We start from the raw sequence: 23268 nt of genomic DNA, 5'->3' as shown, positions 1-23268 counted from the left end.
TTTGTTTACCTGTAGAACAGTCAAAGATCAATATGCATGGGTTCCGAGGAGTACTTCTTAACTAGTAAATTGCCACAATAGCAAAGAGAACAAAAAGCCTCCTTGTCAGAGTAAAGTGATTTCTAATTGTGATGCTTAAGGGAAGGTGATGCAGTGTTTTCCCAGGGGATTCGGCATTTTGCTGGGGGAGATGAGAGCTGTCAAGTTTGTGTAATTTTCAGGAGGACATGGATTAAAAACGTTAAGAACTGTCCTTCGAAGGGTCAATCCCGGGGCAGTGTTGCTAAGACTAGGAGGGAACACGTTTTATATAATACACCTATATTAGAAAAAAGTTGTTTATTGATTTCAGGGAGGACAGGAGAGGGAGAAAAACATCAATGATGAGGGAAAATCATTGATTGGCTACCTCCTTCACACCCCACATTGGGGATCCAGCTCACAACCTGGGCATGTGCCCTGACTGGGAATTGAGCCATGACCTCCTGACTCATGGGCCGACGTTCAACCACTGTGCCATATCGGCCAGGCCTCATGGAAATTGTCTACAAGTTTGGATGGTCTTACATTGACGTAAGTAATTACACCCCAGAGTGGCAGGGGCCAAGAGGCAGCTCACAACTATGAAAGGTGGGGTAGGTGTGGTTACCCTAATGGACCAAGGTCAAAGCAGCTAGCAGAACAGTCTGATTTGCTCAGACCTATAGTGTTGGCTACTTGATCATGGTGTTCCTGAAGATGAAATAGATAGGAAGGCTACCAAATTCTTACATGAAATTAACAAACGAGTTCTAGGTTAAGTGAACAAAAGTCTAATCCGAATCATAAGAACAGTGAGTAACAGTCCCTCAGTCAATTTCTAGACTAGAATCAGTTTACAGGCCCAGAACCCTTGAATGAAAGGGAGGCCAGGTCTCAAGAAAAGACTCCTGTACACTGCCAAAAATTTATACTGTTCATCTTTCTCTCAGAATTCCCCAAAGAGACCTACAGACTTCTACCAGGTTAGCTGTTTGCTGGGGGAAAGGAAGGAATCAGATGTATCCTAAAGATGTTTCACTCAAAATGGCCGGAAGCTATGTGGAATAGAAAATTCCTGGGTGTCCTCTGGAGTTTCTCTGATTGAGTAGGGCTTGGGTAGGGCATAAGAATTTGCATTTCCAACAAATTTTCAAGGTAATGTTAAAGCTGCTGAGCCAAGAACTCCACATTGAAGATCACTGTCTGTTCAATATTTGGGGTCAGTACAATCAAAAACAACATTAAGAACTTATCCTTTTAAACCTAGGTCCATTTCAGCTTCTCAGCTGGGACCCAAGCTTTCGTCTCAATAAACATAGTCGGTGCTTACACAAGGCCTTTCTGCTCTTAACAGGAGCGCTCTAATGTATTTGGATGGCATTTGACAGCTAACAAGTTGATTGAACTGTTTGAATAGACCTTTGGGTTAAACGGACAGCCTGCTTAACACATGGAGGGCACAACCTCCTCTGGTGAGAACCTCCTTTCCAAGATTGGAATAGAACCAGCAGCCAAATTTCTCATTTCTTTGTAAAACTTCACCGGCCAATCCTTATGGCAGGGATAAATTTTTAGTTCCAAATTGCAATTCTCAGGCTTCCCAAGGCACAGTAAACTCTATGGGCATTCAGGGATTGTAGAAAAATATACTGTGCTGCTGGGGTTCTGTGTTAGCATCAGCCTGGTTTTTGTGTTTGTAAAATGGTGATTTAAATAACTTGCTCAGGAAAAAAAAAAAAAAGGTGAAACATATTTAACATCTATTACAAGCCAGGGCCTATGAGACACACTGGGGGTACCTGATTTGATCAGGATCATCTCAGAGTTGCTCATTTATGCCAATAGTATTACTTCCTGAACTTATATTCAAGATTCGCATATATGTGGACAGCAAAGCTTGGACATCATAGTTTTGATGCTCTTTTGGAAATGCATGTTAAATTATAGGAATCTTCAAATCTGATGGACTTACACACTCAAAACTTTAAATGTTTAATCCTGTCAGACTCTTGTTATCTTTCCCTTTCATAGACTCATAGTAGAAGACTAGTAGCCCTGCGCACAAATCTGTGCACCAGTAGCTCTCTGCGGGGCCTGGCCACTCCACACCCGCTGCCCAGATGCTCTCCACGGCCCAGAGGCCCATCCGTGCCCCGGCCTGGCCAGAGAGGCTCATCTGCAGCTGAATGCAGAACGCTTGCCTCATCGCCGTGGTGATGAAGCAAGCATTCTTCCAGGCCACTCACGCTGCCCGCTCTCAGCAGCCCCCCCCCCCCCCGGGACTGGGGTACTCCGGCAGGGCTGAGAGGACTGGGCGCCTCCATCTTGTGGCTATGGGTGCCGCCATCTTTGTGACAGAGTGATGGTTAATTTGCATATTACCCTTTTATTAGATAGTATAAGTAGAAAGCAACAACAACAACAAATACTTTTAAAAAATGCTACAACTATTTAATATCAAAATAGTTTCAGTGGGGCTTCTATCTGGCTTGAAGAATGAAGTAAATAGCTTCACTTAAAGTGAGTTTAAAGAATGATCCCAATAGTATTTTTCACAGAAATAGAAAAAAATATCCTAAAATTTATCTGAAGCCACAACAGATCCCAAATAGCCAAAGCAATCTCGAGGAAGAAGAACAAAGCTGGAGGCATCATACTCCCCGATTTCAAACTCTATTACAAAGCTATAGTATTTAAAACAGTGTGGTGTCAGCAGAAAAACAGACACATAGATCAATGAAACAATACCTGACCCATGCAGATTGGGTCAGTGAAATTATGACAAAGGGCCCAACAATATGCAATTGGGAAAGGACAGTCTCTGCCGTGAATGGTTGGGAAACTGCACAGCCTCAGCAAAAGGAAAAGAAATGAAACTGGACCCCTACATCGTGCCATCGGCAGAAAGAAACTCAAAATGGATTCAAGACTTGAACATAAGACCTGAAACTATAAAACTCCCAGCAGAATATACAGCTAAGCTCCTGGACATAGGTCTTAGCAATGGATTTTTTTTTTTGAAGCTGACACCTAAAACCAAAAGCACCAAAAATAAAAATAAACAATCGGGACTATATCAAGCTAAAAACCTTCTGCACAGCAAAGGAAACCATCAATAAGATACAAAGGCAGTCTGTTGAATGGGAGAAAATAATTGCAAATTACATATCTGAAAAGGGGCGAATACCAACAAATACAGAGAACTCCCACAACTCAATGGCAAAAACAACAATCTGATTAAAAAATGGGCCAGATATATTTCTCTAAAGAAAACATACATATGGCCAATAGGTATATGAAAAAATCATCAATATCACTAGTTATCAGGGCATTGTAAATGAAAACCACAATGAGAGATCACCTCACACCTGTTGGAATGGCTGTTTTAAGAAATAAAAAAAAAATGTGTTGATAAGAATGTGGAGAAAAGGGAACCCTCATGGGGGGTTCGTAGGATGTAAGTTGGTGCAGCCGCTGTGGGGGACAGCATGGAGGGGCAGCATTACCTTCATGTCTGCTTCCTGGTAAAGAGAAAATATCTAAAAAAAACTAAGGTTATGTAACAGAAGATGATATTTTATTAAGTATGAGCTTTGGCCACTTTTATTCTTTAGGTCACTTTGTTGTAATTCGGTATCATCTCTTCAGAGAGGTTTTTTATAACCCAAGTAGGATATTTTACACACACAGACACAGACATACACACATACACATCCCCCCACACTATTATTTTACCTTCTTTATAAAAAGGTAGTCATCATTCATCGTTTACTCATCATTCTTCCTAGGTCTGTACCTTGCACAAAGTTGGCCATGATTGATGTTGAAATTTAGCTATAATTTACAGGCCTATGAGGGAAATTCTTTCATGCTAATTCTATAAATTTAGATTATTTCAGTGTTGAATTTCTCAGAGCATATGTATATACAACATTAGCTAAATTAATAATGAGTTAAACAGCCCTAGCCAATTTTGCTCAGTAGAGAGAGCATCGGCCTTTGGATTGAGGAGTCCTGGGTTCGATTTCGGTCAAGGGCATGTACCTCAGTTGCAGGCTCAATCCCAGGCCCCTGTCAGGGCGAGTAGGAAAGCAACTAATCAATGTGTCTCTCTCACATTGATGTTTCCCTCTCTCCCCGCCCTTCCACTCTCTCTAAAAATCAATGGAAAAATGTCCTCCGGTGATGATTAACAACAACAACAAAAAAAATAATGGGTTAAACAACCCTATGATATGTTGGAAGAATTAACACAACTTCAAATAGGCTGCGTCTTTTCATATATTTGGGATGACTCTGGGTGATGATGTAATAAAAACTTTTGGCTAAATATATCTATGGGCAACATCATGAATGGAAACTCTGTTGAAACCAATTCAGTCAGTAGCAATAGTAGGAATAACTCAGAAATACAGAAACACTTGTATTTCTGAGTTATTCCTACTATTGCTACTGACTGAAGTGGTTTCCACAGAGTCCCCTGGGAGTGTATGTTCCAATTTCACAATCCCAGTTTCCATCCCTGATTTACCAAGCCAGGGTCTCTGAATGGAGTGCCCAGGGAACTGTGTGGGATTTTAGCTCCTGTCTATTCATTAGCCACTGCTCTGTAAGACAATGCGATAGTTATGTTATGAAAGAATCCATCTGGTTAAGAGAAATTAGAAAAGAAAACATTTCAAAATTGTTGATTTGAGTGTGTGACTGAGGGTTAAGTTTTGAGAAACTTTTAACTTCATGCACTGGTATCCAGTCATCTCTTTTAGAAGAAAAGAACAAAAACAATTTATTTTTTATGTGTTTGTGGGGTATGGGGGGCTATTTTTCAAATTCAGTTGAGGTTAGTTAATGCGGAGCTGCCTTGCAAACAATCAAAAGGTATTAATGTGATTCACAGGTTTATTTCCATTTTCTAAATGTAAGCTCTATTCCTCCTCGCTGTTTAATTTTCAGGCACTCTGCAACGAACAATAACATTTCTGAAAATATTAAAATTCCGCTTTCTCAACATCGCCAGGCATAAAAGAACAAGACATCCTTGAAGTTCTATCTCTAACACAATTCTAGCTTGTGGAACCCTTCTTGAGTCCTTTCCTTGGACGGATTTTGTACATTTATCACGTTTCCTAAACACAAGTTGACTGCTTCGTCAAATTCAGTATGGTATCCACTATGTTCCCCATCAACCATTTCCTGATATCTAGTCAAACAGCTGCCAAAATATAAAGAGAAGGTTTGTGGGTCAGACCTTGCTCAGGGCATACCTATACCAACTCTATATTTTTACATTATTCAAAAGAAACATCCTTCCCCTCTAAATTATGTCAGATTGCAATGCCATTGCATGTAACATTTTGTAGATTTCCCCCCGCTCCCCGCCTGTAGAAAATCAAAACCCTATTGATGCTTTAAAAACACAACATACAGTACTGTCTAATCTGTGAAAATACATCAAGAGGTCTGCCTGTGGTTAGTGCACTGATAGGAATATATGATATACTCTCAACAATTATCTACCTGCTCTTCATACTAACCAAAGCGGCCCACTAAGAATGGACGTTTTAAATTAGTAATTGTTTATTACTTACTTGAGAGGTGCTAGTTTCCTGAGAACAGTGTTGCAAGTTTGAAACGGTTTGTCAGGTTCGATCCCAGGTGAAAGTCCCTGTTCTGTTGTTTACAATGTCTCTTAAAGACAGTTTAGCCTTAAATGGTGGCACATATTTCTACCGTCCTCCCTTACAATTTAACATCAAACTAGAAATTCCATAAATAACAGATCTGATAGAGCATTAAAACCATATACATGTAAGTATGTGCATATGTGTAAAACAGCAAGATGTCTATTACTTTGACATTAAAATATCATTAGGCAGACATCAGTGACAAGTGACACAAAATAAGACTCATTTGATAGCTGCCTTCTAAATGGGTTGCAATATGTTGAGAATCTACTGGTTTTGTTCTGCATATATTCTTTGTCTGCGTTTCTTTTCCAATTTCCTTACTCCCCTTGACCTAGTTGACAAACGCCTTCTTTTCACTTCAGAATAAGCTATTAGCTGATAAAAAAAAATAAAGGTTCTGTATTACAGGATTAAGCAAAATTTTATGCGAGATTAATTGTAGTTATTGTCATCAAATGTCACATCTGACAAGTCCCAGAAATGGCCCTCTGAATTTAATGAGAGCAGTGTTCCACTCTTCCATGGTAATTCATCCTGCATTCTATTTTTTTTTTTAATTAGATACTGTCCTTATTGTTTTACCGAGGCTTGGTCTGGTGGGGTGAGTCATTTATTTTTGAAGTTTGCAAAAGTTGTAACAATAGAAATTGAGCATGTTTTCTATCGAATACCCAGGCGTCTAAAGATCAAGAGGATGTACCTGTGTCTGTGCTGTGTGATGTTCTGTCCAACAGAGGAGCAGCCTGAAAGCATCTTACACATGTCAGTGCAGATCAGGCCTGCTCCCTCCATGGCAGGCATGCACCTGCAGGGACCTCGCAGGCACCAGGGCTTTTCCGCCCTTCCTGTGTGTGTGTGTGTGTGTGTGTGTTTGTGTGTGTGTGTGTGCACGCTGTATTTCTGTATATTATCCCAAGTGGAAAGAAAAAAAATATTTCCTTTTTCCACACTTCTGTAGACTCATAAATCAGCTGGGTTCTGGTAGCAGGGAAGAAAAAAAAGGTGTTTTTTCTTTAGAGTGAATGGGAGTCGGTCGTTTTTTACAGAAACATTTCTTGGGGTAATTATAAGTAATGGCAGATTCATGAAAGCATCTACTTCCCCTGCCCCTTGCTCCCTGCCGAGCTGTCCTTGGTTCTTGCTTAGGCGACACTGTGAATGCTCATATATCACAGCACAGAGACTCCAGTTGCAGGGGTTTGGCCGTCTGTGGAGGGAGAGGTTATTGTTGGAGGGCGGCTGATGAGAGGACGAGAAGCAAACAACGAGATGTTTGGATTGTGTTGGGTCCTCCCTCACCTCAGCAAGAGACACATCATGTGCTCCGTGCATCTGGGTGAGTCCCAACCTGGGTACCACCTTCCCATGGCTGCTGTAACAGGGCACCACTCAGTGCTTAACATAGCACTCCTTGACTGTCTTACATGTAGGAGGTCAGCAGTGCCCAATGGTGTCCCTGGGCTCACATGAAGGTGTGGGCAGGCCTGCGTTTCATCCGAAGGCTCGGGGATAAAGCCGTGTCCTCGCCTTCCCAGCTGCCAGCGGCGGCTCTCAGCCTTTGCCTGTGGCTCCTTTTCATCTTCCTGGGATGTCTGACTCCACACCCAGCTCTCCCTCCTCCTCTGCCTCCCACATTTAAAGGTGTTTAGTGATTTCACTGGGCCCACTCAGATAATCCAGGCAACGTCCACCTCTTAAGGTTAAATTATTAGTAAATGTATTCCATTTGCCACCTTAGTCCCTCCTTGCCATGTACCATCACACACTCAGAGGTTCCTGGAGTTAGGACATTTACAACATTGGGGAGCCATTATTCTACCTAGTCTATCTTATCAGTAAAATTAGAGCCCTCTAAATGGAGTCTTATCAATACATTTATTTTTGTGGTACCCTAATTAAATGTAATACTGACAGGATGTGGTTTAGAGTTGGCCATTCTCCAGCATCAAAAATTCTCTTTCTGGTCTAGGAAAACAAAATTCTTATAACTAAACACTGGAAACGCATTAACAAATAAAAATTTGGGGGGAGACTCAAGAAAAATGCTTTAGGTAACTAAGTACAATTTTATTATATATTTGGAAATACTAATTTTTTATAATTTACTGATGGATCACCTCTTTAAAAAAGATCTCACAGAAGTCTACAAAGCAATGGATCATTCTTAGCATATAATGTTACGTAGAAATACAGAAAACAAAACAAAACCCTAATTTAGAACTTTAAGGATAAACTATATTGTTTCATGTGAGAAAATCCTTTTCTTCATGGGATATATCAAATATTGAGATCCTTAAGATTATTAGGGAGAGTATGACCTAGAGTTTTGTACGTATGGACTTATTTTTTTGTACAGAAAAGAGTCTATTTCAGTCAGAGTTTATATCATCTGGTAAGCATATGTCAAGTGATAAGGAAGAACAGGCGTAATTTTATAAGGGGAAAAAGGGTTGTTATCATGAATCCATATCCAGACTTATAATTATGAAAAAGTAAAGACACCTTTCCAGTAGCATTTCATTTGGGAAAGGTGAATTTCAGAAATGCAATCTTGAATATTTATTTACACACTCCTTTTTAGAGGGTTTTCTAGACATAAACATATAATCCAAAATAAAATGAGTGTATTACGATCTCTTATTGTGATCATGAACAGAAGCCTGACTACTCTGTGTATTTCTAGAATCTAGGTCAGGGCTTCCCAGTGTGTTTCTCAGACTGGCTCACTCTCTGTACGCACCTCGTGGCCACTCTGTGATCAGCTGAAGCCCGGCCAGCATTACATGGATTGTGTCCCTACATGCACTTCTAGTGGATTGGGATTCTCAAGACTTCACCACATTTCTTACCACAGATGTGCATCTCAGTGTGATGTTGTCACTCCCGTGTAAAGGAGTCTTTTTCCCCTTCCTTTGGATCTGGGCTGGTTCTGTGATCTGTTTGGACCAACAGAAAGTGATAGGAGTAATCCTTTGCAAAAACTCAGTCCAGGACTTAAATAGCAGAAGCTTCCAATGTTGCATCTTGCAAGGGCTCCTCATGGAAATAGCTGACACAGAAGGAGTGTGAATACCCTAAGACTGCCAGGCTGTGTGGAACAAGGTCAACATAGCCATGTGGGGGTGAGGAGGGTGAGTGGTGGAGAAGAGAAGGTAGAGGAGAAGAGAGGGGAGACGGAGAAGATGGAGAAGAGAAGAGGAGGGGAGGGTCCTCTGGGAGAAACAGAGGCATCAAGCACATGTATGAAGACTTTTCTTGAAGTTGACAAATCAGCACTGTCACTAGCTGAATGTACCCAATGGAATAATCCCACCTAATGTCATGCGGAATGGAGGAAACAAGGAAAGGGGTTTGCCGAAAATTCTAAACCTCGGGCCATAATCAGATAAGTGATTCTATGTGATAACTACATGGCTCTTACATCTTCCCAGTAAGAATTTGTTTCTAGATTAGGAGTTTGCTAACTTTTCTGTAAAGAGTCATGCAGTTGAACATTCTAGACATTGTGAACCAGTGTGCTCTGTTACTGCCAAGCATCAACACATACGCATCTGCCCTGCAGAGGACCAAACCACATTTCCCGGAGGTTGTATACTCGCCGATCCCTGTGTTTAAAAAAATATTCTCACCTCAGGTGTCATCTTCTCTAGATAGGGACATTCCCACTCCAATATGATATCCCCCTAAGTTATTTTCTTCACAGGACTTCACATTTAAAATTAGTTGACATTATTTTATTTGTACACTTATTCACTTCTAATATCTGTTTCTCCTACCAGGAGTGTAATATCTATGAGATCAATGTACATAGATCAATATGAGCAGGTGTTCAAAACTATTTTTTGAATAAGTGAATGAATGAATCAATGAAGTGAGGTTGGACTTGAGAATCACAGTATTGAATTTAGTTAACTACATTAGCTCATTCAGTATAACAATAATAAAAAGAAACTTGTTTACATATTTTTAAAGTTAAAATCTCATTTACATTAAGATTCTTTAAGAAGAAAATCAGGTTTTCTGGGAACATTTTCACTCACCTAGAAGAGAACAAATTTGGGATTTACAGTTTTCCCAGCAATAACAAATTAAAACCAACCATGACCACAACAATAAGAATTCCCCTAATTCTCAAGAACACACTCTATTAGTTATTTCTTTTGTACATTCCCAGTTGTTTCTCACAACCCAATAAGGTAGGACTTATCAGACTCATTATTCCTCCAATTTAGAGTTGATTTGGTTGAAGTTTAGGTGTTTTACATAACTCCAATAAACTAGTAGTAAGCCAAGATTTAATGAGTTGATTTACAATCAGTCACCTCTCTCCCACCGCAGTTTTCTTTTTTTTAAAAAAAAAATATTCTTTTATTAAAAAATGATTTTTAAAGAGTGAGGAAGGGACATGGGTAGAGAGATAGAAATATCAATGAAAGAGAAACATCAATTGGTTGCCTCCTGCATGCCGTGGGGATCGAACTTGCAACCCAGGCATGCATCCTGATTGGGAATCGAACCGGGGACCTCTTGGTTCATGGGCTGTTGCTCAACCACTGAGGCACATAGGCCAGAGCTGGGGCTGGGCTCTCCTCAATTTTCTGAAAGCTGTGTCATTTCCATTGGGGTAACACACCTCTGCTCTGCTCACCATCTTCTTCAAAATCAAGTAAATAAGTTGTAGCGTTACTGGAGTCTAATCTCGTAGCTTTTTTGCCAAGGGAAAGGCAATATGGCTGGGATGAAATGTGGATCCTCACCTACTTACTCATTAATTGTGTGTTAGTGCAAGGGAGGGGATGATGTCTGTCTGGGTACGCTTCAAGTTTGACTTTTATGAACAATTGAACTTAACAATGTACGTGTTTTTGCTAAAATAGTAATAACAACAACAACAAAAAAAACGCAACTAGAAAAAAATGTATCCAGACATTGAATGAAACCATTTTATCTTCTGAATCATTACTATCCACAATGAAATGGTGAGGCACAAACTGTTTATTAGTTGACATGTCTGGCTTCATTTAATAAGCTTAAAATGAACACTATAGGTATTAATATCAATCAGGAGCTATGTACATTACTTGTATATTAAGGGATCTCCTAGAAATTAGATCTTTGTGACAAAATCTCTTTTCCTGGATCACCGAGGATTGCCAAGGCATCATTAGTGACACACTCCCCAGCCATCTTCTTTGGGTCAAAGCTCCTTCGGCTCTCTGTGCCTGACCCTGCGCCTTACAGGTGGGTTGTAGAATTAGCATTTTGAAAACAAACTGCTCTTTCTCAGGTGTGGTCCTCACAACGCTGCTGGATGTGAGGTAGACTCATTGATCTCTGTCCACACCACGCGGTTTGTTTATTTCCTTCCTTCAGCTATCAGTGAGGGCTGAAATTACAGAAAAGTGCACCTCATAATCACCAGGTAAAAAGAAGATTTCACTCTAAAAGCTATTAAAGAGCTGCTTTTTCATTTATATTTGTCATCGTGACAATTATAACATGAACTGTTTCCTTTCCTGGCTGCGGGACTCAAGAGACCGACATGCTAGAAATCAATGCACGGCAGAGAGCTCTTGTCATCAATAATCTCCATGGAGAAAGACTTAAGATCACTCCCACCTGCCTCCCGCACTGCCCATAGGGTGCCTGCCCTGTGTGCCTGTGACTTTCCCTTCTGGGATTTTATTGCTGCTTTTGTCTTTCTCACAAATCATAAGAAATCCTCATTCCTCAAACCTCAAACTGCTCTCCTCTACACAATGTAGGTCGCAAGAGCAATCTTTATAGTAGATTTTAGAGCAATTTGTGTCATTAATTTCAGCATGAGATTCAAAAGCACTGCGTTAACAACAAACGCCTTGACTTAGTGTCCTTTTAAGAAAGAGTTAAAAATTGCTGGGAGATCCAGTGTTATTGGGTATAACAAAGTAAATGAGTATCTGGCATTAATTCTCATTAGATATGGATAGGTTTCAAAACTCTTATTTTGTAGAAATAGTCTCAAGTGAAACTGAAATAGTTCCACAAATAATTGGATATCATAAACTTAAGAGGTAAACTAGTATAAAATATACCATTCATAGGTAGTTGGATGGAGAGATGAAATCGCTTTTGTTTTTGAGCTTAAAATAAAACTTTATTTAGAAAAGCTGCAATGATTGTATGCTAAATTGAACAGGTAAGTGGTATAGCAATGATTTGAAAATTCCATTTTGTGAGAAATTGGATCTCGTTATATGTCCTCCGTAGTTAGATTCCATTATCCATGTTTCTTTAGACCTGGAAAGAAAATCCAATTGATTTTATTCCCTCCTTTCCCATGCATAGAAATACTTCTGATCTCTCAGGCAGTTCCTTCTGGAACTTCCCCCCGCCTCCCCCAAGCCTGCCCCAGTGGGTTCACCTTCACAGGCCCTGGGACTAGGATGAGAGATAACATACGTGACTTTTTCCCCCCACTGGGACTTCTATATGTTCCTAATATTTAGACATAAGCTAATCTATATTACTATGCACCTGCATATATATGTATACATAGAGACATATATGATTATGCACATTAAAGTCATTTGAATAGAGTTCATTTCCAGGAAAAACAAAAATAAGATAATTGAATGAGCCTATTTCACATTTATCACTGATTGGGATAAAGATGCAACCCATGTGCTCCTTCATAGCCTCTGAAACAGAACAGCATGTATCTGATGACAGCTACTAGGATTTCAGACACAAGGCTTGGAACACACTAATTTCATTATAATCCAGTTCTATGTCAACTCCGGCAAATAGCAGTAGCCTATAATAATTACCACTGATTTACCCAATCAGATAAAGGAAAGCTCTACAAATAAAATGTGTGCTGAACATGGTTCTCATCCTTATCTTCACATTAAATGTATCCACAAAGTCTTGAAGCATGTTGAGATATACTTGAATTGAAAAATTTCCTGTTGCTTTTCTCTAGATAAACCATATATATATATTAAGTAATTCCTCTCAATACCCCTCATTTTCAAAAACCAATACATGTTTATAATTCTATCTCAGCTTTCCCCCACTATACACACTATACACACACACATACTAACAACTCAAAATACTTTAAGTGCAATACGATATGTATTTATATTTTTGACTTATATTTCTTTCTGTTAATTTTTTACTAAAAATTAATGATAATTCCAATGTAAATGCTTATTTATGAATGTCAGTGCTTATATAAGATTGTTATAAATATATTACATATATTCACTCCCTACTTTAAGGAGAAAACTCGACTCATCTACTCATATTTGAGTGAATTTATCTGATCTCTTGTAAAATTGTTTCCCTTGACCACCATGTGGCATTATGCTGAAATAAATTAAAGCATGTCATTATACATGACTCATAACTTCTCTCTTAAAATGGTGACTCACTAGGCGTATGTATCAAGTCTTCAACTCTTCTACCAAACTGTACATAAAAATGCACATTAAACAACCAAGGTCAGCTAATAATATGAACAACATAAACTGATGAACAAAAACAGATCCAGAGACAGAGAAGCATCGATCAGACCATCAAACCTCATAGGGAAGGTAGGGGAGGGTGGGGGTAGGGGGAGAGATCAACCAAAGGACTTATATGCATGCATATAAGCATAACCAATGGACACAGATACCAGGGGGGTGAGGACATGAGTGTGTGTGGGGGCAATGGGGGGATAAGGACACATATGTAATACCTTCATCAATAAAGAAAAATAATAAAAAAATAAAACCACCCTAAGCCATATGCCCTAAAGCTTATTCCTCCTATTGATTCCAATCATTCCACCAAAAAAAAAATTGAAACTTTAATACAGTTAAATCTTTCAATTAATCAGTAGTAATAACATTTGGTATGTATATTTACATGGTTGTTTCTTACATATATAAAATTGTTAACCATACTTATATAAATAAATGTTTAAATACTCTGTTACTGTACTTAAAATAATCAGTACTTTAAATAACATATTATTACATATAGAAAATTAATCTACTTAGAAAACCTATTTCTTTAAGAACTAAAATTATCTTGTATTTGGAAATATTTTCTAACAGGGAATCTGGTATAGGTAGATCATTACAAAGCACAAAATGAAATGAAGTATTAGTTTTTAAGATAAGAGAGGACACAATAATTATTTATTATTATCAAATGGATGATTTAACTTAATAGTATGTTCCTAACTTTGCAAATAAGAAACCTTAGTCTATTTGACTTGTACTAGTTAACTCAGGCTTTTTGGGGAAAGAGTATATAGAGTATCTTCAACTCTATATACTCTTTCTCATATCCTGTTGTACATGCATATATGGCCTATTTTCAGTCTTTGCCAAAACAAATATATAAAATATAACCTAATACACATTCCTAATTGTATTAGTGTGAATATATAATAGGGTATTTACCCTGGAAGTAGTTTTACTACATAAAAGTATAAATGCATATTCTTTTGCAAAATATTGTCAAATCTTTGGATATAGTTCTCCTATTTTGGATTTACTTGAGGAATGTATAAATGTATCCATTTTAAATTTTTTTTAAAGTGCACATTAAACAACCACTGTCAGCTAATAATAGCTAAGATTGATTGAGTGTTAAGTATTTTGCTAAGTACTTACAACATTTTCTGGTATAAAATTGGCTGTTCAATGAGAGAGAATGAAGAATAAATTAAAGTTCATCAGGGTTAGTTATTGACCTAAAGTCACATAGCACACACATGTAATTATAATTTTTATATAAAAAGGTTTAAGTTGCATACACAGATGAATCGCAATCAAACTGACCTGTAAATGTGTAAGACATTAACAATTAATATATTAAAAAACGTTAGAGGAAAGTAAAGATCAAATTATAAAGTAAAAACTTTATTTCCTCTACCATCCCTAACACCAAATATAACTACTATATATATTTGCAGCACATTATCTGAATAGAAGAGATTTTTGCATTTATTTCAGTATGCATGGATTTATTTATTTAACCTTTGAAATAAGAGAACTGTTAGACTAGGTTTTTATTTTAATAGTTTATTTCCTAATTTATAGAATTTAATTTTTTTCTAATTGATTCCTGTAAATCATTGGATTATAATACCTAAAATTAGCTAAATGCTCAGATATTGTCCCTCCTTCGAAGAATGTTCACTCTCAGTTCTCTCTGTGTAGTCCTTTATATGTTCACTTAGCACAACTTCCACGGTCTCACTAAGGAACTCTGCAATCTCTTCTTAGACACACTGTTCACGGTCTGCAATAATGAGCCTGTGCATCCTCGATTGCCGACAAGACCTGGCTCTGTTTTGTGTTCATTTGTTTTACACTAAATACGTTTTTTTCTTCCAATCTCATCATAAATATGTTTTTTCTTCCAATCTCATCATTTCCAGAGGGGAGCAAAAAGTCCAATTCAGTCAATCTTAGGGCATGTGTCATTATGTCAGTCTAAGGCTATTTTTTTTAAAATATATTTTTTTGATTTTTTACAGAGAGGTAGAGAGAGGGATAGAGAGTTATAAACATGGATGAGAGAGAAACATCGATCAGCTGCCTCTTGCACCCCCCCCCCCACTGGGGACGTGCCCACAACCAAGGCACATGCCCTTGACCGGAATCGAACCCGGGACCCTTGAGTCCGCAGGTCGACGCTCTATCCACTGAGCCAAACCGGCCTCGGCAGTCTAAGGCTATTTTGCAAACAAGCAAACAAACCAACAAAAAGACTTAGAACTCAATAGGGCCTTGGGATTCTCCTTCACAGTACAGCAGCCAGTGGGACTGCACCATGCTCCTCTCCAAAAGCTGGCTTTCAGCACGCATGGATGCGGGTTGTCATGGGAGTTACAACAGGGAATCCTCTCAGCACATGGCTCTTGTAGCGTTAGGCCTGAAGAGTCGTCATTCATCTGGATTCTGTTTCCAACCCTTTAAGAAGTCGCATAATTACATGCAGCTAAAGCTACATTGGAGATGTATTGAAAGTACAAGAGCAGATGATAGTTCTCTAAGAAAGATTAGGTTCTTGGGAGAAATCTTTGTAATTAGAGATGGATCTGATAATACGATGGTTTTTACATTTCATTGGCAGGGCCCGTTACTCTCATCTCTATGCTCTGTCACAGAGTTGGTGAGTTTATTTCTGTAGTGCTGAATGGGAGACTATATCTCGGGAGAAATAGTTTGGCTTTGGAAGAAGAGCTGTTAATTCAAAGGGAAACATCTGGATAAAGGCATGGCAGGAAAGTATAGGGAGAGCAAACAGAAACGATGAGGGGGAAGATGTGCCGAGGAACACGGGGGGAGCAGTTGGAGGGGATATTTTGATAAAGATGAGCACAGGTAAACGCTGAACAGTGATTTCTGACCTCTGACCCTTTGTTGACAAAAAGTAAACAGATAGGCTGTAGGAAGAACCAATTAATTTCGTTTTGCTTTTTCTCTAATGAGGCAGACCTGCTTGGGAAGCAGAGCATGATGACTGGGAAAGCAGGTTAAAATCCTCGTTGCTGTAGGTTGAATGTTCACTCTCCACGTGCTGGATTCAGGTTTGGCAATCTAAGAGGAAATCTGCGCTCTAATTTCCATGGTAGCTCAAGTTCCAAGATCGCAAAACACAGGGAGTGCTGAGACAGCTTCTCCGAGTTCCTGGGTTCACGGTGCCCTCTGTGTTTCAGTAACTTTTTCAAAGCATCCCTAAACCAAAACAAATGCGTAACGGTTCTATTTTATAAGTAGTTAAGTACAAAAAAACTAGCAGTAGTAGCTGTGGGTGTTCAAAGATGCCATTCTTTTTTCTCAGAAATTAAAAATATCTCATAGTGTCCCTGGAATTCTGTGCAGCACACCCAGGGGCCAGTCTGGGAAAACAGGACTAAAGTAATTTTGCTCATAAATTTGTATTTAAAATTTGTTTCACAATAAATCATGATTTAAAATGTGTTATAATGACTTACGATAAAATTATAGTTGCAGAGCAGTTCTTAAAAGTCTTCTCTTTTTTGCCCAACCGGCAAGGCTCAGGGATTGAGTGTCGACCTATGAACCAAATAGGTCACATTTGGATTCCCATCAGGGCACATGGCTGGGTTGTGGGCTAGATCACCAGTGTGGGGTATGCAGGAGGCAGCCGATCAGTGATTCTCTCTCATCATGGATGTTTCTCTCTCTCTCTCCCTCTCCTTTCCTCTCTGAAATCAATACAAATATATATTTTCAAAAGTCTTCTCTTTTTTGTTGTTGTGTTTCTGTACTGACCAGAAGCAGGGGCAAAAGCCAGAGATAGATTCCTGGCCCTTCACTCTTTTCAGGATGTTTTCCATACTCATCCTCCCTGGACACACAGAGCTCAAATGAACTTCTCTCAAGTTGAGCTTTAATGAAGAAAGAGATCATTTGAAAATCCATAGAATTAAACAAAAGTTTTGTCTTTACCTCAGAGGAGGACTTACGTGGTTATGATACAGGCAATGGGAAGTAAGCTTCTCATAGTGCGTTGGCCTTGCTAAGCATTTCCTTTAGCAGCATCTACGTTTCCTTTAAGCTGGATGCAACCCCAACACCAGTATTTCATTCATTAAAAATTCAAACCGAACTGAGATCTATGCCGATACCAACATCATAAAATGAAACAGATGGAGGGAGGCTGTGCAATATCTACTCTTGTCATTGCCAAAGTAGTGCTGATGTTTGTGTCTTTACGTACTGCCTATATTTAGCAACATATTCAAATGTGGTGGAAATGCCAGAGAGGCTCATGGATAAATAGATTGTTTCTATATATGAATATTATTAACAGTTATGGAACTTTAACGATTTGAAGTGATAAATGAATGAAATATTGCTAGAGATATGGAAATAGACAACTAACAAATATATGTATAGGTCAATAGACAGACTGTGGTAGAGCATATTATAATTCTCAGGGCCAAGAAATGTCAGTATGTCATGATATGTGAGAATGCTCATCACACCCTAACCCTGCCCATTAACTCGCTGTGTGACCTTGGGTATCTTACTCAACCTACCTATTTCTCAATATCCTCCAGCGTAAAGAGAAGATCGTAATATACTTAACCCTTAAGACTATTAGAAAGATTAAGCTAGTATATATATGTAAAGAATGTAAATCAGTGTCTGGCAATGAGTAAGTGCCACAGAAGCATTAGTTATTAACATTATTGTTTTTATTCACTTAAAAAAGATTCATAAAAATTATGTATAAAATGCCAAAGATATAGAAGTGAATAGTGTACTTACCCTAATTTTAGAAAATAAATAAAATTATATATTTATGAATTGATACTTAATGTATATAAATTTTAAAGAAGTCATATTTTGCATCTTTTTAGCATTTATTTTTTATTCAAAACAACATGTACATATATATTATAGCAATATATATGTTAGATTTTAACTCCACATTATTCCTTTAAATATTATTTTTGTATACTTCACATTTTATTGCTTTTGTTTTGGAGCAAAGTTATTTATTTATCAGGACACACACTAACTAGGTCATGCTAATCAAGTCTTGTTACTATATAGCTTTGCTATCAAAAGCGTAATGATTCCGAACCACTGGCAAACAATAAAAGTTATTTTGTCCTTCTTTTAAGGATGCTCTTCCTTTCTCTATGACAGTTTGAGTGAAATGTGTCTGGTCACAAGTGATGTTTTTACCCTAATGAAGGAAATGTTCAATGACAGATTGCAACATTTAATTCATTGAAAATCTAATGTAAATCAGGTTCTAACATTTTAAATCACATTCTCCAAAATGTGTACCTGATTTTACAAAATAAGTGTAAGACATATGGAAGATTAGCAGCATATGAATAATTCTTTTAACTAATTATATAAGCAATGAAATGTCAATAAACAATAATCAGGCAATAAAATTTTCTAATATTAGTAAGACTGACTGACATTTATGAGCAGCTACTTTGTGTCAGAAACTTTAAGTTACTTATATCAACTCAATCTTCAGGAAAATGCACGTAAGTACAGCCGCTGCTCCTTTTACAGATATGGAAACACACATTAGATTTAGTGGTAGGTTTGAGATCTGTATTCAAACTATCTGGAGTTTGTTTTTTTAAATAACCACAATGTTATAATATAAACAACAAAATAAAACAAGCATTATATGTTACAGATCAAAGTTTAAAAATTAAATATAAAGTCTTTCTTTTATCTGTGTTGTATATAATATTTTGAACCTGACTTTGTCTTTTTTATTTTTTTTATTGATTTCAGAGAGAGGGAGAGGAAGGGACAGAAACATCAATGATGAGAGAGAATCATTGATTGGCTGCCTCCTGCACGCTCCCCACTGGGGATTGAACCTGCAACCTGGGCATGTGCCCTTGACCGGAATCGAACCTGGGACTCTTCAGTCCACAGGCCAAGGCTCTATCCTCGGAGCCAAACTGACTAGGGAAAACCTGACTTTGTCTTAATAACAAATAAGATTTTCCACTGAAAAGAGATTACTTTCTTTTAACTTGTGTATTTAAAAATGAATGTAGAAAAATAAGGCAAGGTAACTTTTTCTGTATTGTCACAAAGTAGACAATGTAGTGTGTAAATTAAAAAAAAAAACATCTTTTTGTTCTGTTTTTGATAACTATTACAATCATTTTGGAAGAATATAGATTTTAAAAAAATTATTGAGAAACTAGAGGTCTGGTGCACGAATTTGTGCATGGGTGGAGTCCAGGCAGCCCGCCCCGATGGGGACCCATCGGGCCGGGCCTGCAGGGGGGAGGGACCGTGGGCGGTTAGCCAACCGGCCCAGCCACCAATTGGGGTGTTGGGGGCCAATCAGGGGCTGGGCCAGCTGGGGAAGGGGGGCAGGCAATGGGTGCCCAGATCAGGCTGGTTCGCTGCTGCAGTGTGCGTCAGAGCCACCAGTCATTCTTATCATTCTGATTGTTCTGCCGTTCAGGTTGCTGGGCTTTTATATATATATAGATAATTGGCTTACAATACTTTGCACATATTTAAAGTGACAAATATGGTATGTTTTGACCACTGTATACACCCCTGGAAACGTCACACTGATCAAGATAATGAACCCATCCATCACTTCCTCAACAAGCCTTTTGATCTCATGCAAACATTAGTCTGCTCTCTGTGACTACAAATCCATTCCCGTTCCCTAGACTTGATGGCTGAGAATGTGGGCTATCTTGCTGAATGTTCCATGGGAGCTTGAGAAGAATGCACTATATTCTGCTGTTGCTGAATGAAGTCTATAGATGTCAATTATGTCCAGTTGATTGATGGTGTTTTCAGTTCAATTATATCCTTACTGAGTTTCTGCCTGATGGATCTGCCCATTTCTGATAGAGGTGCTGACGTCTTCAACACTGATAGTGAATTCCACTCTTCCTGCAGTTGTATTAGCCTTCGCCTCATAAAGTTGCCACTGTTATTAAGGACTGTTATGTCTACTTGGAGAATTGAGCCCTTTATCATCATGTAATTTCTTCTTTATCCCGAGTGACTTTCCTTGGGATTAAAGGAAGTCTGCTCTGCCTGAATTAACATAGCCACTCTTGCTTTATTTTGCTTAGTGTTCAGAAAGTATATTTTTCTTCTTTCACTTACTTGTAATGTATATGTGTCATATTTAAACTGGGTTTCTTGCAGACAACATATAGTTGGGTCATGCTTTTTCATCTAGTCTGACAATCTCTGTCTTTTCATTGTAGTATTTAGACCATTGCGGTTCAAAGTGATTATTGACATAGCTGGACCAATATCTACCCTTATCGGGTATCTACCATTACTGCTTTCTATTTGTTGCACTTGTTCTTTAAAAAGATATAACCCAAGAATATTGATTGTGAATCTTCCTTTCTATTCTATTATAGGTGCTTAGTACCACAGGGTTTTTTTGTGGAGTTTTTTGTTTTGTTTTTAAGTACTGCTTTAGCTGTACCCCACAGATTCCAATACATTGATTTTCATTTTCATTAAACTCAAAAAACTTTCCAATTTCCCTTTTTTCCTCTTTTTCTATTTAGTTTTCATGCAGTTGGAAGTTCTCCAGATCTCTGTTTCTGGTATTGATTTTCAACTTATTTCCATGTGGTCAAAGAATCTACTTTGCATGACTTGAATCATTGTAAATTTATAGAAACTTATTTTGTTGCCCGCAGTATGGTTTATCTTGGTAAAAGCTCAGTGTGCACATGAAAAGAACCTGTAATCTACTGTTGTTAGTTTGAGTGTTCTATAAATGTTAATTAGGTCAAATTAGGCAGTGTTGTGTAAGTCTATTCTAACCATGATGATCTTCTATTTGCTCCATCAATTGTATAGAAAGTTACAATAAAAATCTCCAGTATAATTGTGGATTTATTTCTTCCCCCTTGCTGTTCCAGAACATTCTGCCTCCTGTATTTCGAAGCTCTGTTATTAGGTCCATAAATGTTTAACACAGCTATGTTCTCTTTATGAATTGACCAGTTCATGATTATAACATAAGATTCTGCATTCATTTTAATATTCTTTGCTTTGGAACGTATATGTCTATATTGATAAATCAGTTTCATTGCAGTAAAGAGATAGCAGAATTTTCCTCTGCTTCTACAGCAACCTTTTATTACTCTTTCTCACAAAGTTCGGAGGCATTATGACTTTGGGAAACAAAGATTGATTGTACCCGTCACAGACAGAATGAGAAATTGCATGAGTCTTTCTGCCATGTATGAGGCTGAGACATGGAATTAGCCCTTGTGATAGCTGGAGGGCTGAAAGTCACTGTAATACTGCAATTAGCTATAATCCAAAAATCTGGAAACAGTAAAGTATTGAACAACAACAAAACAATCATTCTTTTACTCTCCTGCATATTTCATTCATTTAAAATGGGAATTAAATACTTATTTGCTGCTCATGTAATCCATATTCAGGTGTATGTGTATGTTTATTTAAAAATTACCCTTATGTTTTCCAAAGATTCTTTAAAAAGTATTTTTTTTAATCATTAAAGTAAGGACATTATTTTTTTCTTATTTCTTCAAAATTTGAAAGCTATTTTAATGCTGTGTTTAATGACAGCACCTGCCTAAAGTTAGCTATGATATGAGGAAGCTTGATGGTCTGGGGATCAGAATAAGTTTGGTTCGGCTGTTAACCAGCCCAACACTATATGCTTATGAATAGTCTAACCTCTGTAAGCATGATTTTTCTAGCAGGTGAAGTTAAGTACTGAGCTAGGTCAATTTTAGGGTCTCTTTTCATTCAAGCTTTCTATAGTTACCAGGATGCTTGATCCAAAGCATTTATTTTTTTACATATTTGTGTCTGTCATACTAAATACAAGGTAGAATGAATTTTTATTATTTATTTATTACGCTACACAGAAAATTATCTACTTTGTAAAGACATGGTCTTCATATAAAAAAATAAGTTTAATTAATGCTTGACAATGTACATCAGTGTCTGTAACTGGATCTTTGGATGAATATAAATAATTCTTCTCTATTCAGGCCATACTCCAGAAGAATGGGCAATAAATGTAGGCTTATATTTATGGGTACTATACAATTTCTTACCTGAAAAATTCTCCCTCTGATTATTTCACTGTGTCAATATCTAAAGCTGGAAAACCTGAAATGCTTACCTGTGAAAACTCAATGACACTATTCCACAAAAATGTGTAATGTATGGATCCTGTTTACATTTTGTAGCTATCCCAAGAAATAATAAATTTGTATGCTAGTATAGAAACTTTGAACATAATGCTCTTACTAATATTCTTAAAGTAAACTAGCAAAATTATTTTATTGAATATGTTTCTTAAAATTATTACTATTCTAGCCTGCCTCCACAATGGGGGGAAAAAGTAGACATATGTAATACTTTCAACAACAAATATTTTTAAAAAATAAATAAAATAAAGTTATTACTGTGCTAAAAACAATAGCATTAAATTTACCATCTTAATTTAGTGGTTTTAAGTATATTCACAATGCTTTGCCACAGACAGTCTCTTGAACTTCAACATGGTTCTTTTATTAACAAATATAGAACCAATTGTACTCCTTTCCCCCCCAAAGCAATACGTTCCAGACAAACCACATATATATTCCTCATACAATTTTCATGTTTATATTAAATATGTTTTAAATTCATGTTGTAGGTCTTAGCTCATGTCTCTGTGTAATTTTCTCTTAGGCCATTCTGCTCTTAGGGGGTTATCGTCTATTTCCTAGTTGATGCTTCAAGCGTAAAAGTGATTTAGAGTCAGGTGACCTGTTAGTGAATAATAACTTTACCATCATCTCTGTGATCCTCAATAATTGACTTAATGGCGATTGCTTTAGTTTGTCCAATGGGAAGAAAAATTAAATTTATTTTAAGAGATTTGTAATTACACTGAGTGGCCAGATTATTATGATCTCTGAACACATAATAATCTGACCACTCAATGTGTGTCTGTGTGTGTGTATGTGTGTGTGTGTGTGTGTGTGTGTGTGTGTGTGTGTATATATATATATATATATATATATATATAT

Source organism: Cnephaeus nilssonii, assembly GCF_951640355.1.
Source record: "Cnephaeus nilssonii genome assembly, chromosome: 8".
Classification (NCBI taxonomy): domain Eukaryota; kingdom Metazoa; phylum Chordata; class Mammalia; order Chiroptera; family Vespertilionidae; genus Cnephaeus; species Cnephaeus nilssonii.
The sequence above is the reverse complement of the archived record's forward strand: the minus strand, read 5'-3'. Positions refer to the sequence as shown.